This window comes from Populus euphratica, unplaced genomic scaffold (assembly GCF_000495115.2).
Source record: "Populus euphratica unplaced genomic scaffold, PopEup_1.0 scaffold77.1, whole genome shotgun sequence".
In the NCBI taxonomy this organism is placed as follows: Eukaryota; Viridiplantae; Streptophyta; class Magnoliopsida; order Malpighiales; family Salicaceae; genus Populus; species Populus euphratica.
Genome location: NW_011499955.1, coordinates 665,692 through 682,961, shown reverse-complemented (window position 1 = coordinate 682,961; position 17,270 = coordinate 665,692). Strand labels below are relative to the sequence as shown.

The window sequence follows — 17,270 nt, the reverse complement described above, 5'->3', positions numbered from 1 at the left end:
TTATAAAATGTCAAAAAGGTTTTTATTGTCTAAATTTTTTTTACATTTAAAATGTTTTTAATCTAACCTGCAACAATGTGCCGTGGAAAGTAACCTAGGAGAAACATAAACTAATAATTTAAATTCAACCGTTTCAAAAAACAGAAATATATTAATTTCCAAAAATTATGTAGTAAACAAATGAAAATATTATAAAGTAAGAGCATTGAAAAACATAAAATAATAAATTAAATTCAACAACCACCGGGAAGAGAAAGAAATATATTAATTGCTGAAAATTGTGTTTTTTTTTTATAAAAAAAAACATGTGGACTACTTCATGAATAAGGATATAATGTATATGATGAACATAATAAAATATCAACAAAAAGATGAAAAAATCATAAAAATAATAAATTTAAATCCAAAAAATAAAAAAAATATTGATGTTCAAAAGATTGTATGCTGTATGATTAATATAATAAAATATCAGCAAACTTTTAACAAATATTATAACGTAGTTTTGACAAATATTATAACGTTTTAGAAAGGATTATTGTTTGTTATATTTTAAGAAATGATATGATTCTCTAAAACAAATAAATAATAAATAAACACAAACTACTTGTGCAACAGCACGCCTTTGGCTAATGATTTAGGAGGAAAGGAAAATTAAAGATAAACTACATACTCTCGACATACAGTATTTTTTTAAACCAAATTCTGTTGGAAAAAAAAAACCATTTATTTATAAAATCAAATATTACATTACTAAAACTATCAATCACCATCGGTTGAACATGTCCATGATTAATGCATAACCTAAAGAAGTAACACTGTTATTTTTATTTTAATTATAAAAATATAACACTGTTTAAAAAAGAGAAAGACTATTATTTAAAAGAAATAAGATGTTATTTGATATTTTATTGTTAATATAAATAATAAATCATTTTACTATATTTTTTTATTAATTTCATGCCACGTGTACAATGCTAAAAGCCAAGAGTTTGGATATGCACACTAACATTTTTTTTCCCTAAAAATCCAGATAACATATTGTCTGGATATTTTTTTTTAAAAATAAAAGGGTAGAAATCATCTCCCTTGCTTCCTTAATTAATGAAAAAAAGGGGCTAGGGACGTACATGTCTGGCATGCTATGATAGGCCAAGTGCTATCCTTGACCCTTGCGTGTCTTTGTTTTTTCTTTTTTTCCTTTTGGTTTTTGTTTAGTACTCCCAGAAAAGCTCACAAAAAATACTTACTTTTTATTTTTTATATGATTCTAAAATATCATTATATATTTTATTTGAATTTTACTAAATTTTTTTGACAATTATTATGCATTTGTTTAAAAATAATAGTTTATGAAAATTCAATTTATATATATTTTTAAAATTTTTTAAATATATTTTTAACATGATTTTATAACATTTATAATATTTTTACCTTTCAATCATATAAAATATGAAACTAGTATTTTGATAAATATTTTTAAAATTTCTTTAATAATTATATAAAAAAATTTAAATATATTTTAAATATAATTTTATCGCATTAGGTTTGGAAGGCCTGTCAAACCTAAAAATATTGAGTTTAATGCCAAGCATCACCTAATGGCTTTTGGAATCACAAAGAAAAAAAACAATACTTCCTGGTGCTGCATAATACCCAATAGCAATGGGCTCGATTGTCCAGTCAAACTTATTAACATTGGGCTACCAAAAGCTTTTAACATAATAAATAGAAAAGACAACGCTTCCAGTAGTACTTTTTGATTAAAAAACAACCAAGACAATACTTTTATAATGCTACAATGTCGTTCATAACATAAACACTCTAAGTTTATAGTGTAGTATATAGTGCAATTGGTATATGTCCATAATAAATACATAATATTTTTCCCACACCTTTTAAAATATAGTATTATTATAGATTTTACTAGTTACATGACTTGTACTACTTCGCAAGTCGGATATTTTTATTTCTAGTAAAAAAAATTATATATGCTAGTTCTTTCAACACATTTCTTTAGTTCAAAACAATTAAGTGTAAATCAAAAAGTTTATCCATACATGTAATTAAATAAAATATGAACTATGTGTACTAATAAATAAATAAATAATCAATAACAATACCTAAAAATAAGACTTGAAGAATCGAGAGACATGTGTATATCAACATGTTTAATCTCACAAGATGGAACATTTACCTAGTTATATTTGCTAATTTTTTTTATTATAATATATTTTTTATATAATCAAATAATAATATAAATAGACAAACACATTAAATTGATTGAACAAAATCAAAAGAAAAAAAATATTATACAAGACTACACATATTAGACATATTATATGAAAATAAACATTTTTTATTTTAAAAAATATAGATCATCTATACTTAAGAGGCTTATTATTTTAAATATAAATAATTTTTTTTATATAAAAAAAATATAAAAGAATTATTAATTGAAAAAAAAAAAGACTAGGTGTTGTGCTTGGCCTATTTTGTTGGGCCTATGCACTAACTTGCCCTAGCAGACCCGTGTGACTGGACCTAATTTTTTTTACTACATATAGGGGGACAACATGACGCCGACCTTAATTTTTTCTGAGGCAAATAATGCATTGTCTGAGCTAGTCGGGATTCCAGCCACTATAATGGCTGGAAAAATTGGGATCCAAGTTGTTTTTATATGAAAACCTGTTTTGCAATCTATTTTGATCAAAAACACCTTAAGAATTATAACAAACCTATCCATGACCTTAAAAAAACAAAAAATCATCCTGAAGACCGAAATAAACACGAAACAAAAAATCAACCGGAGCTTAAATCTATATTTTCGCAAAGTTGTAAGGTAAAAAAAATACCTAATATGAACTCTCCTTATAAAAAAAAACCATTTGACTTAAATATTATCTATTTTGGAGGGCTAAATCGATATTAATGATATGTTTCTCTCTCTATAGCCAAACATTTATAACCTTTCTCTCCCCCCCCTCAATCAAGAACTAAAAAATAACAAAAATAAAATTTTCTAATAAAATTAAATTTAAAAAATATTGAGGCATCCAAATTGTATAATATGCATTAATTTTTAAGTTCAAGAACCATAGTGTATTTTTTTTCAAAACTTATGGCACACCATTCATGTTTGACGTTATTTTCATTTAGGCTCCTTCTATTTCAATCCTACCCTTTTATAAGAAATCAAAATTCATCGATTTTCAATTATGACTAAATAGTGAAAAAAAAAGGTTTGAAGATCAAATTAAAAAACAAAAAAATTTACATGGTTCATTCATATTAATATGTGAGAGGATGAATAATAAAATTATGCACAGTGAGAAGCCCACACCTTTTAGTTTTATATTTAATAACTAGTTGTATGCCCCTTGTTAAGATGATACAATTCTAGCTACTCCATTATTTATATTTAATTAATTATTGAATCATTTGAATATATTACTACAATCTTGTTTATGTGTAATTGTAGTTGTTATAATTATTTATTTGAACAAAAATATTTTAATTGATCTCATTCTTATGAAAATGTTTAACCAAAATCTTGTATAATTTTTAAAGCACTTTACTTTTTGTAAGTTGGTATCAATTTTTATTTTTTTTTTATTAAAATTGAATTTAAAAAATTTATATCTTGAAACTAAAATCAAATGAGTTTTTTAAAAACTATGTAACATATTTTATTTTCTCGATAAGTATTGAATTTAGATTTATTATTATTCTTTTTTTTTTAAGTTCTATTGTATCATTTGATTTTTACTTATATTAAGAAAAAGGGTTTATTTAAAAAATATAAAAATCAAATAATACATAAGTGAAAGCCTATACTATTTATAAACTTTTGAAAAATTTAAAAAACCTTGATGTAAGTTGATCTAACTTGAGTATGAGTTTCTTGATTTTTATGATTTTACATCTTATTGAAAAATATTCACTATACATCTTAAACTAAAGCTTATCACATGAGCTTTTATGGTTTAAGGGAAAAAAAACTTTACAATAACTATATTAAGAAATTATGATTCAAAGTATTTAGTTGAAAAACTTTCCTCATATTTTTATTTTCAACTTAGTATCAATACTTTGATTTCCTATTTTTATCTACATACATGACCAAATAAACTTAATATGTGTTTAAATGTTTTCGATAAATATCAAATTTTATTGGTTCAAACTTAAACACAAGCAATTCATATTCACAATGATAAAACCGATTTGAATTATATTCACATCAAGAATCTTATATGGAGCAAAGAAGGATAAAAAAATTATAAACATGGACAAGAAAGGTTCTTGAGATTTCTCTTTTGATGCATCAAAGAAGAATGCTAAATTCTCACTATATAAAATAGATAGATTCTTATTGAAGCACTCTCAATATTATAATCATTTGTTGGTAAAAGAGTACAAAAATCAAGACTTGATTTTTCTTTATATCTAAAATAAATCATATTAATTATTTGCTTTAAAATTCTAATATCATTAAAAAGTGTTAATGTAAAAAGTGAGGTTAAAAATTTGGATAATTGATTTTTTTTATGCTTTTTTGGTTGATCATTTTTTTTCTTATGTTAATGAAATTATTTATTTATTCTAGCACAACTTACAAAAGTTAAAGAATATTTTACATCAATAAAGAAACTATTTATGCCCCTATATTCCGCTTATGTTAAGATATGTTGGTATATATTACTAGTTGTATGTATATGTTATTCATAAAATAGATTTAATAAAATGCTTATTGTTAAAATCTTTTTTAAGAGGTTGTATTGGTAAATTAAAATTAATATTGTCTAAGTTTAACTTACATTATATGCTATAAAAAAACAATTAAAGACACGCTTTAACTAATTTCTTAAATGATCACTCATACATTAACATTGATCATAAGATAGATCACGATATCACTAATATCATGACATAACCTATTTCATAGCTATTATGGTTTAAAAGATCGGAAACTACAAACATAGCTAGTGTAGAAGTAGTAATATCCCTGGTAGGTTATCTAGTGACCTTATATTTTTGTCTTGATTTTTCTTTAACAAGTGATCAAGTTGAATATGAGGCCAAGTCAAGTCAAATATGAGGCTTTAATAACAAATCTTGAAATATTTCTAGATTTAAAGGGCATAATTAGTTATAGTGACAAAGATTCATTAGTCATTATCACCCAATTAATTGATGAATATAAGTGTCGCTACACGGCGTCGGGCGACGGCTCTACTCCTTTTTTTTGTTATTTGTTTAACAAAAAGAATAAGTTTTTTTTCTTGATTGGGGGAATAAAGATTTTTATTAGAGTCGCCATCTAATAATTTGAGGGAATTAGAAATCCAAAATTAGACACTGATCCTAGAGATTCAGGTACTAGGTTAATTATGATTAAGGGAAGGTAGACACCACCCTTAAAATATCCTTTCAGAAAAAGGTTACCCTTACTTGTGTGTTTTTTATTTGATTCAAATGCTATTTTATTTTGAGCTTATTTACAAATTTTTTAAGATGGTTAACGTCGGTCCCTAAAAATAGGAGACACGCTAAAAATGACATCAGTCCCTAAAACTAGGAGACTTTGTCTAAAATGTCGACGTTTGTCCCTAAAAAGGAGAGTTACGTTTGATTAACCAAAAGAAATAATAATGGACATAATCCATAATTGGTATTTAAATTTTTGATATCGGTCCTTTGCTGTAAATAAAAGAGACGTGTCGACAAATAATATTTATTTTATAAAATAAAAATTATTTTGATATCATTGAGAAATGGGTATATCCATTCTTGAGAATCGGGTTTTGAACCCACGAATGGTGACATGATAAAATGAGTGTTGGACCCGCGTCGTTATCTAATTTAAATTTATTTTTGTTTATTTTTGTTTTTTTACAAGCAAAGAAAATTTACAAGTATTTATATATAAAAATATCAAAAATACCATAAAAACTATAAAAAATTACCTGAGTGCCACTGTATGGGTAAAAGACTGAAATACCCTTGGATTTATCAGAAATTTACAAAAATACCACTAACGGCGCGTGTGGCTCATGCGGTTACTGTTGGAGGTGGCAAAATTTTTCGGTGAGCTTCTGGCCATCAGATGGTTGATTCTGGTAGATTTGAGGGCGAGGATTCTGATGGCGGTAGTCTCGTCTTCTATTGATGGCTGAAGAGGGAGAATCGTCGATTTGAAGCTCGGTTGGTCGATGACTGTCGCGGTCTTTTTCCGGCCAGATTCGACGGTGAAAATGTGTAAAACGGCCGGGGTTTTGCTTGAGAGGAGGCGATGCACCTTTCTATGGTGGTTTGGCGGCTTAAAACAGTCGAAAATGGGAGATTGGATGAGAGAGAGAGAATCGCCGGCGAGAGGAGAGAGAGGCTCTGAGATTTGTTACGGTGTGAACGCGAGCATGGTGCACCGGTATGTCTGAAGGCTGTGAACCGTTGGATTGCAGATGAATGGATCGTGCGGCTGTGATTGGCTTGATCTGCAAGTTGATCGGACAGTCCGGATAGGCTGAGCTATAATCCGATGTGTCGTGGTGTACCGAGTGTTGGGTACACCTGATGACGTGGCGCAACAGGATCAAAGGGAAAATTATTTTAAAGGCTGAGATGGATTTGAGTTTTAATCTGGTGTGGTAAAGCCTATTGTATCCTAAAAAATCAAAGGCCTAGATTTAAACAGTATTAGATCTAACGGTTGAGATATTTTTGGTATTTTTCAAATTGTTTTTTTTTTTTAAAATCAATATCTTACTCGCGTGAGAAAAAAGTATAAAAAAAATGAACAGTATCAAATAGTTGCACAAATAGTCATCGCTCGATTTGGATTTCTCTTTTTTTCTTTTTTCCTTCTTCCTCTGGCTTAGTTTCATTGGCTATTTATAGCCAATGACAGGGGACAATAAATCACGGATTGTGCAAAATTTTCAATGTACAGCTGCACCGCCTACCATCGGTAAAAATCCTCCGCCTACTGCGACAAAATTGTATTATTTTTTTGTTTTATTATATATAATAATAATATTTATTTATAGGGGTAAAATTAAAAACTCAAATCAGTATTAGAAAAAGCTTTTCATTCGCTAAAAATCAATTTTGATTACCGAAAAAATCTTTATATAGGTATCAACTCGGTGGGCCGAGTTTTTTGACAAAAAATAACATTTTTGACCAAAAATAGTCTGAAACTCATTTTTTATCCTGGTCAACATGGTGGGACCTGTATTGACCCGGTGGACTCGGTTTTGACCTGAAACGGCCCAAAACTCATTTTTCATCCTGGTCGACATGGTGGGACCTATATTGACCCAGTGGACTCGGTTTTGACTGAAAATGATAGTTTTGACCTGAAACTCATTTTTCATCTCGGTCGACATGGTGGGACCCATATTGACTCGGTGGACTCGGTTTTGACCTGAAACGACCCGAAACTCATTTTTCATCCCGATCGACATGGTTTAACCTGTATTGACCCAGTGGACTCGGTTTTGATTGAAAGATGCGATTGACTTGAGAAAATATATTAAAATATTTTATTTATTTATTATTTTTTTGTTATGAATAATAAAAAAATAACATTTGAGAAAATTTTAGTGAATCTAAAATTGGGTTACAACAGTTGCTCCCTCTTTACAATGCTTACGGTGTAAAGGCATTGAGAAATTCATTTTCTTTTAACTTTGCATAGTAAGTTTTGTAAAGAAAAGTGACGGAGGTGTTGAAAAACACATATTTTTCAATTGGTCTAATTCTTATGGGCGACCTGCTCAAGTGAAAAACATGAAAGTGTTTTCAATCTTGATTTTGTGAAATACCTGAAAGTGATTTCAGTAATGGTTTAGTGAAATACATGAAAGTGATTTCAACAATGGTTTGGTGAAATACATGAAAGTGATTTCATATTAGTTTTGTGAAATACATGAAAGTGATTTCATCATTGATTTTGTGAAATACATGAAAGTAATTTCAACAATGATTTTCTGAAATACATGAAAGTGATTTTATATTGATTTTGTGAAATACATGAAAGTGATTTCAGATTGATTTTGTGACATACATGAAAGTGATTTCATCAATGGTTTTGTGAAATACATAAAAGTGATTTCATCATTGATTTCCTGAAATACATGAAAGTGATTTCAGATTGATTTTGTGAAATACATGAAAGTGATTTCATCAATGAAGTAATTTCATCCTTGATTTTGTGAAATACATGGAAGTGATTTCATCAATGGTTTTGTGAAATACATGAAAGTGATTTCATCATCGATTTCTTGAAATACATGAAAGTGATTTCAGATTGATTTTGTGAAATACATGAAAGTGATTTCATCAATGATTTTGTGAAATACATGAAAGTGATTTCATCATCGATTTCTTGAAATACATGAAAGTGATTTCAGATTGATTTTGTGAAATACATGAAAGTGATTTCATCAATGATTTTATGAAATACATGAAAGTGATTTCAGATTGATTTTGTGAAATACATGAAAGTGATTTCATCATTGATTTCTTGAAATACATGAAAGTGATTTCATATTAATTTTGTGAGATACATGAAAGTGATTTCATCAATGATTTTGTGAAATACATGAAAGTGATTTCATCATTGATTTCTTGAAATACATGAAAGTGATTTCAGATTGATTTTGTGAAATACATTAAAGTGATTTCATCAATGATTTTGTGAAATACATGAAAGTGATTTCATCATTGATTTCTTGAAATACATGAAAGTGATTTCATCATTGATTTCTTGAAATACATGAAAGTGATTTCATATTAATTTTGTGAAATACATGAAAGTGATTTCATCAATGATTTTGTGAAATACATGAAAGTGATTTCACTATGATTTTCAGGGTTAATGAAAACTTCTAAAGGAAGTCATATTTGTACGGCTGAGATTTGATTTGTAAATCGATCTCAAAGATGATGAAAGCTTCTCAAGAAAGTCTTATATCTACGGTTGAGATTTGATTTGCAATCGATCTCAGAGATAATGAAAGCTTATCAAGAAAGTCTTATATCTACGGTTGAGATCTGATTTGTAAATCGATCTCAGAGATGATGAAAGCTTCTCAAGAAAGTTTTATATCTACGGTTGAGATTTGATCTTCTATTCAAAATAATAGTAGGAGTAGAATCCTTATAAATCACGCAGTATTTGGTGACAGACATCATCAACTTCTTGTATTTCAAGCCTTTTAAAGTTCTCAACTCTTGAAGCTTTAATCATGTCTTCCTCTTCTTCCAATGCTAACCCAAATCTTGTTCCTACAGTAGAGCCTGTAGTTTGGCGTACTACTTTTGAAGCGAATGGTCATCCAATTACAATAGAAGATACTGTAATGGACAATGAAGATATTGTTATAGTCGTGGCTAGAGACATGATCCTTCCCCATGATGAAACAATGCTGGCAGCTAAGATCGATATTGAAGCAGTGAATCAGTCACTTGCTCTCAGTATCAGAGCTACTTCGTCTTTGGTGAACGTTGCAGAGCTTCTTCATGCCAGAAGACTTGAGTTGAATACTCAGGTTCTTGATCTCCATCATCTGATTGAGAATTTAAGGAATAGACTCCGTGATGAAAGATGTCACAGAAACGACTTGGAGAGGAGAAACCAAGAGCTGAATACACGTGTTGACTTTTGGAAGGACTATGTTAACACACGACACCTCGAATTCGAGGAAGAGATGAAGCGTATGCGTAAACAATTTCAAGAATTTAGAGGCTTGATTGATCACCAAGATGAAAATATCCCTAATCGTCCTCGCACTGTTTAATATTTGTACTTTTAAACCCTTTTTCCATGAATAAAAATCCATCTTTCTTGTCTTCATTTATGAATTTTTCTTTTATGAAATTGCCACATTTGATGTGATTAGAAGAACTTCATTTCGTCTGAATCTCGTTGGATTCCATTGGGAATTTTGTTTCAAGAAATATCTACAAGACAAATATGCAATGCTTGTGAAGTTAGATGATATGCAATGCATCTTACCTTTTTGAAATATAGATCCCCCATTCATCTTGTTTGACGATCTTGAATTTTAGTAAGCTTTTTTTATTCACGCGTCTTGCAAATCTACTCAAGCCGACCCATGTTGTTTAATTCTCCAAGATAAGCTTGTTCGAGTTTCCCAATAATCACTACTCCTTTCTCTATTGGTTACTTTGCTGAGAGCATTAGCTTCTCCCTAGCCTGACATTGTGTTGTTAGTAATATTCCTATTGTTGAGGATTCTTTAACCAATTCACATGATCAATATATGAGGATTATCCCACTTCACCTGGGATTTTCATATCTGAAGATGTATCAGTTATCATATTGTCTAACTGATCATATTATGAGAGTCTACAATCTTATTTCATAGAAACTGTATAATCATGCTATTTCCATCCCCATACTGAAAGAAGTCTATAGTTTTATCATGTGTATCTTCCACTAGGGAAGCAAATTTCTTTGTGCTATTAAGAATCGGGTGATTGCTTCTCTGCCCCTGGAAGAATTTTGGTGACTGCTTCGCTGCCCCTGGAAGAATTAACTATCTCTTTTTATTTCGTCCTCTGCTCTTGTTGTCATTAGAATCTCTGATTTTCTAACACTGCCTCTTGGTGTGTCATATATCTGTCTTCACAAAGAAAACCCTTTTTTCAAAAATGATTTTTCAAAAGATCTCTTTTGTTTTTGAAAACTAAAACTCTCAATGTCAGTTTACAACAATGTTCAAACAACTCTAGGGATTTGTGTGAAATCTCTTAGTAAAAGTAATCTCAGATGAAGGTAAGTGATGAGATAACCTTTTGCTTTGGTTTTCAAAGTGTTCAAGTGATTACTTGAATGTATTTTGAGAGAAAAGGAACAATTACCTTTTATTTTTAGAAACACTCCTTTTAACAGCATGAATAATAATGAGTAATTATTTGCTACGCCATGACTCTTTATGGAAAAGTCTCTTATATTTTGAGAACGTTGTTTATTGATCCAGGTTGCTTTCTTGATTAAAAAGGACTTTAAAGGCATGTAATGTATTTTATGGCTCAAGGCTGTAAAAGAAAGAGGATTTCATAAGCTCAAAAGAGTGTTTAAGGGTTTTAAAAACTATAGATCACTGTTATCTTATCTTCGTCTTTTCTTTTGCTATCTTAACAACAAAATGATACTAAAAAATTCTAAATTAGGAATTTCTTTTTCTTTTCTCATATTTGTTGGGAATTCTCTCAATTATTTGCAATTTTTGTTGAATTCCTTGTTGTCAGACTTCATAAGCTCACATGCCTTCAAGACGATTTCCATGATCATTTCTTTCTTTTTGCCCCCTAGTGTAGGGTGTGATCTTAGTTAAGGTTCTTATGAAAGAAAAAGCTTTAAATAGACTCGGCTCAAATTGGGACTACAAAGGATAATTTTAAAGAAAGTGAAAGGAATATCAAAGATGGCATTTCCTCATTTCAAGTAAGATCAGTTAAAACCAATAAACTTTGTCCACATCCAGCTTAATGCTTTGGATTTATAAGATACCATGTTTTGCGAGTCCATAACAAGCTAATATAGTACTAACCATTATTCATGCTGATAAAATATAGGTCCAAGACAGAATTTGAGTGATAGTTGTTCCAATTGCATGTTTTTGACTTGTATGGTCATCTCTTTCAAGGGAATTGCTTTAAACATTATCCTAAACAAATCATTGATTTATTTCATTAAAATCATAAACAAAATCAATTCTTTTAAAACCTCATTTAAGAAGAATGGGTTCTCTTGTAAAAAAATTTGAAAGATCAAATTGTTGAGCCATTGAGATTATGCATGGGCTTTTTGGTGAGGTATATGCAAAGAGAATTTCCTGGCCAAAACTTCACTTAGTTGATTTTGATTAGATAAAACACATCATACATAATACTTTTTCACAGAATCAGAGTTCACAGGCCTAAGTAAATCATCTCCATCCATCCTAGTTAACAACAGAGCCCCTCCGGAGAAGGCTTTCTTCACTACATATGGGCCTTCATAGTTTGGTGCCCACTTGGTTCGGTCTTCACTTGGCAGTGGTAAGATTTTTTTTAGTACAAGATCCCCTTCTTTGAATTCCCTTGGTCGGACTTTCCGGTCATATGCTTTGGCCATCCTTCTTTGGTATAGCTAGTGATGACAAATTGCAACTAACCTCTTCTCACTTATCATGTTTAGCTGCTCATATCTCACTTTAGCCCATTTAGCTTCTTTTAGTTCAGATTCTATTAGTACTCTCAAAGATGGAATTTCTACTTCCAAAGGCATCACTGCCTCCATCCCAAATACTAGTGAGTAAGGTGTAGCTCCAGTAGATGTTCTTACTTTTGTGCGATATGCATGTAGAGCAAAGGGAAGCATCTTATGCCAATCCTTATAAGTGACTACCATCTTCTGGATAATCTTCTTGGTATTCTTGTTTGCAGCTTCAACAACACCATTCATCTTTGGTTTGTAGGGAGATGAGTTTGAATGTTTAATTTTTCACTTCACGCACAATTCTGTGATCATTTTTCCATTAAAATTGTGGGCGTTATCGGTCATTATCTTCTCAAATAAACCGTACCAGCAGATCAAATCTTTCTCAATTAAACACTTGACCACCTTTTGAGTTACATGGGCATAAGAGCTGGCCTCCACCCACTTTGTGAAGTAATCAATGGCTACTAAGATAAATTGATGCTTATTATTGGCCTTTGGGTTGAATGGCCCAATCATATCTATTCCCCATATTGCAAACGACCATGGTGATGTCATATTAAATAGAGGAGCTAGAGGTGCATTTATCTTATCACTATACACTTGACATTTATGACATTTCCTGACTTAATCGATGCAATCTTTCTCCATGGTCATCTAGAAGTACCCAGATCATTGTAATTGTCTAGCCATCATATGCCTACTTGCATGAGTTGCACAAATTCCTTCATGAATTTCTTGCAATGCTACCTTAGCTTTGATTTCATCTAGACATCTTAGTAAAGTTTCATTGAATGACCTTTTGTATAGAATTTCTCCATCCAGGTAAAATTCTAGAGCTAACCTTCTCAAGGTCTTCATAACTGCTTTAAATGCCCTCAAAGGATACTCTTGATATTGGATAAACTGCTTGATGTTATAAAACCATGGGTTCCCATCTATTTCTCCTTCAATTGAACAACAATGAGCTGGAAAATTTTTAATCTCAATGCAGATTGGTTGTACCCTGATTTCGTAATTAGTTTTGGCCATAGAAGCTAAGGTTGCCAAAGCATCAGCAAACTGGTTTTTGTCTCTTCTCATGTGGGTAAAATCTATCTCATTAAAGCCCTTAGTCAGTTTCGAGAGATATTGTTGATATGGTATCAGTTTTTCTTCCTTGGTCTGCCATTTGCCTTTCACTTGACAGATTATTAACATTGAATCCCCATAGACATCAAGCTTTTATTTTCATCTCCAAAGCAGCTTCTAATCCAAGGATACAAGCCTCATATTCAGCAGTATTGTTAGTGTATTCAAATTATAGTTTGACTGAGACGGGATATTGCTTCTTGTCAGGTGAGATTATCACATCCCCTGCTCTATTACTAGAAACATTCACTGCCCCATCAAAATACATGATCCACCAATCATTCTTCTCTTTGTCTTCTTCTAATATCAACACATCTTATCCAGGAAGTCAAATTTCAAAGGCTCATAATCTTTGATAGCATTATCTGCTAGATGATCAGCAATTACACTTCCTTTTACAGATTTTTTTGTCTTGTATACAATGTCATACTCAGCCAACATTACTTGCCATCTTGCTATTCAGCTTGACAAGTAGGGTTTCTCAAAGATGTATTTAAGATGATCCATTTTTTAGATCAACCAGGTGGTATAATACAACATATATTATCGAAGACGTTTTATACTCCATACAAGAGCACAACATAGCTTCTCAGTCATAGTATATCTGGATTCACAATCGGTAAACTTCTTACTCAGATAATAGATAACTTGCTCCTTTCTTCTAGACTCATCATGTTGTCCCAACACACAACCCATTGCTACCTCAGTTACTATCAAATACAAGATCAAATGTCTTCCAGGCACAGGTGGCACTAACAAAGGTGGATTCTGTAAGTATTGCTTTATTTTATCAAAAGCCTCTTGATAATCTTTGTCTTATGTACCAGGGTTCTTTTTTCGAAGTAATCGAAAAATTGGCTCACATGTTGCTGTTAATTGAGATATGAATCGAGCGATGTAATTCAAGCATCCTAAGAAGCCTCTTACTTCTTTCTCGGTCTTAGAAACTATCATAGCCTGAATTGCTTTCACTTTATCAGGATCGACCTCTATTCCTTTATTGCTTATCACAAATCCTAGCAACTTTCTAGACTTCACCCCAAACGAGCATTTTGAAGGATTCAACTTTAATTGATACTTTCTTAGTCTTTCAAATAATTTTCTTAAAACCTGAACATGATCTTCTTCATGCTTAGACTTGGCAATCATATCATCAACATACACTTCAATCTCTTTATGTATCATATCATGGAAAAGTGTCACCATTGCCCTTTGATATGTGGCTCCAGCATTCTTCAACTCGAATGGCATCACTTTATAGCAAAATGTTCCCCATGGTGTGATAAAAATGGTCTTCTTTTTATCTTCTTTAGCCATTTTAATCTGGTTATAACCGGAGAATCCATCCATGAAGGAGTAAGTTGAACTCCTAGCAGTATTGTCTACTAGGATGTCTATGTGAGGAAAAGGAAAATCATCTTTTGGACTAGCTTTGTTTAGATCCCTGAAATCTACACATACTTTGATTTTGTCATCCTTTTTTGGTACTGCCACTATATTAGATACCCATTAAAGGTATTTAATAACTTCTAGAAAACTAGCATCCCACTACTTCTCTATCTCTGCCTTGACCTTGAGCACAATATCCGGGCGAGTTCTTCTTAATTTCTACTTAACAGGTTTACATCCTTCTATCAAAGGCAATCTGTGTACAATATCAATGTCTAAACCAGGCATATTTGTATAAGACCAGGCAAACACATCGATATACTCTTGTAGTAGTGAGGTTAAACTACATCTTTCTTCTATAGTAATTAGAGTTCCAATCTTTAGCTCTTTTTTATCTTGCTCAGTGCCTACATTTATCACCTCTAATTCTTCCTTTGCAGGTTTCTAAGCATGCTCCAACTGTTTTACCAGTCTAGCAAACTCTTCATTCCATTCCTCTTCATCCATTGCAATCTCATCCTTATCAAAGTTTAACTATTCATTTTCAATGCAATATGTTTGTGGATTTATGGAGGATTCACTTTCAGAATTCTTCTTGAAAACAACTAGGGCTTCCTCAATCTCCCAATTCTAGAATGCTTCATCAACTGAAAGCTTTCACACAAAGGCGTTGGTTGGACTCTCTTCTAGAGAATGGACAGTTAATTGAGACAATAATTCATCTTTTTTTGTTGTTTTTTGCTCATCATCACAGTTCTAACCTTTCCCTTCACCTTTCTCTACATTGTTGATATCCATGACAGTAAGTTTTTGTCCCAAGAATTCCAACATGTTTTCAGGTTTCATCACATATGTTGACTTTGAAAAAGAAACATGAATAGGTGGGATTATAATGTCTTTTTCCTCTGGCTTTTTTCCTTCTATTCTGGCCAACCTTCTTTCTCACTTTATCCTAGTAGCTCTCTTGTGATCATCTTTTTTAGGTTTAAAGCCAAGCCCAAACCTCTGATCAGCAACCTTAATTTTCATCATGTTGACTCTTTTAAGATTTCCAGCAATTGGATCATTCTGGAATGGTAGCCTATGTTTCAAAAAGCATTTAGCTATCATTCTGGCAGTATCAGAAATAACTGGTCTTCTCAACACCGTATTCTCTAGTGCCCATTCGATGTTCACAATCTCGAAGGCATGGAGATTTCCATCTTTGCAATCTTCTGCTTCAATAACTGGTCTTCTCAACACAGTATCAGATGTTTTTTCATGCCATCTCAAAGTGTATTCTCTTACAGTCTCTTTGTTGCCTTTCTCCATGACTAACAAGTTTGACCTGTCCGGGGCTACCTCCATGTTGAATTTATACTGCTCCACAAAAGCTTTGACCAAATCTTTCCACTTTCTAATCTTTGTATTATCTAGCCTTGTATACCAGCTTAGTGTTGATCTAAAAAGACTGTCTTGAAAGAAATGGATGAGAAGTTTCTCATCATTCACCACTTCTGCCATCTTATTGCAATAAGATTTAAGATGAGTGATTGGACATTTAGTTCTAGTATACTTGATAAATTCTAGTACCCTAAATTCTTTGGGTACAACTACATTTGGGACTAAACACATCTCTACAGCATGAACGAGATCATATAAGTCTGCCCCTTCAACTGCTCTCAATCTTTCTTCTAGAGCGGTCAATTTATCATAATCATCATGTTTAGAGAATCTCATCCTATGCGAGTCATTAGTTGTCAAGTTTACAATCGGCACTTGTGCTGGTGGAACATTGGTAGTGAACTGTTGTTCAAATAAAGAGGGATTTGCCCCTAAATTTTGAGAAGTGAATACAAAAGAAGCTACTGGGGTAGATACAAATGGAGTTGCAACTGCTGGTTGAGTAGAGGTATCCTTTTCGGACTTGGATACCAGGGTCTGCTCGAGTAGACTTGTAAGTCGTGCAATATCATTTTTCATGCTCTCCAATTCCCTTTGATAATGAGCCTCTAGATGTGCTCTTTCTTCGTTCTCCATTATCTTTCTTCGTAGTCAAGTGTAATGAATTTTATGGTCTTTTGGGGGACCTATATTTCAACTTGAATGAATGCAAGTAAAATGAATGAAATGCACAAATGGATGCAAAATACCATATGGATGATGCATGCTTGTTATTTGTTTCAGGTTTTCCTTTAACTTATGATGAGGAACGAACCAGATCAGATTCTCTTAAGAAAGTTCTCACGGAGGACTCCAAACCTATAGGAACTTGGACCGATTTAGGGAAGAAATTTGATGCCATAAATCTGATCTGGTAAAAAATTCCTTAATAGTATTGGTTTTTTCCATCTCACACTTCCTATAAGGATCGGTGGAGATATAATGAGAATATGGAATGTATATAAAAATGTATGTTAATGCATTGATATTTGTTTGTGTCTTAAAGGGTATATCCTACTTGATAGGATTTAACTCATAAGGTTTGACTCAGTTTATTCTATCCTTAAAGAAATTATTTGGTTCTTAGATTGCCCGA

At 31.6% G+C, this 17,270-nt stretch overlaps 1 pseudogene; it reads right to left on the bottom strand.

Annotated features, from left to right (window-relative positions):
* Positions 1-11,911: 11,911 nt before the first annotated feature.
* On the bottom strand, positions 11,912-16,771 carry LOC105138311 (uncharacterized; annotated as a pseudogene).
* Between the last annotated feature and the right edge of the window lie 499 nt (positions 16,772-17,270).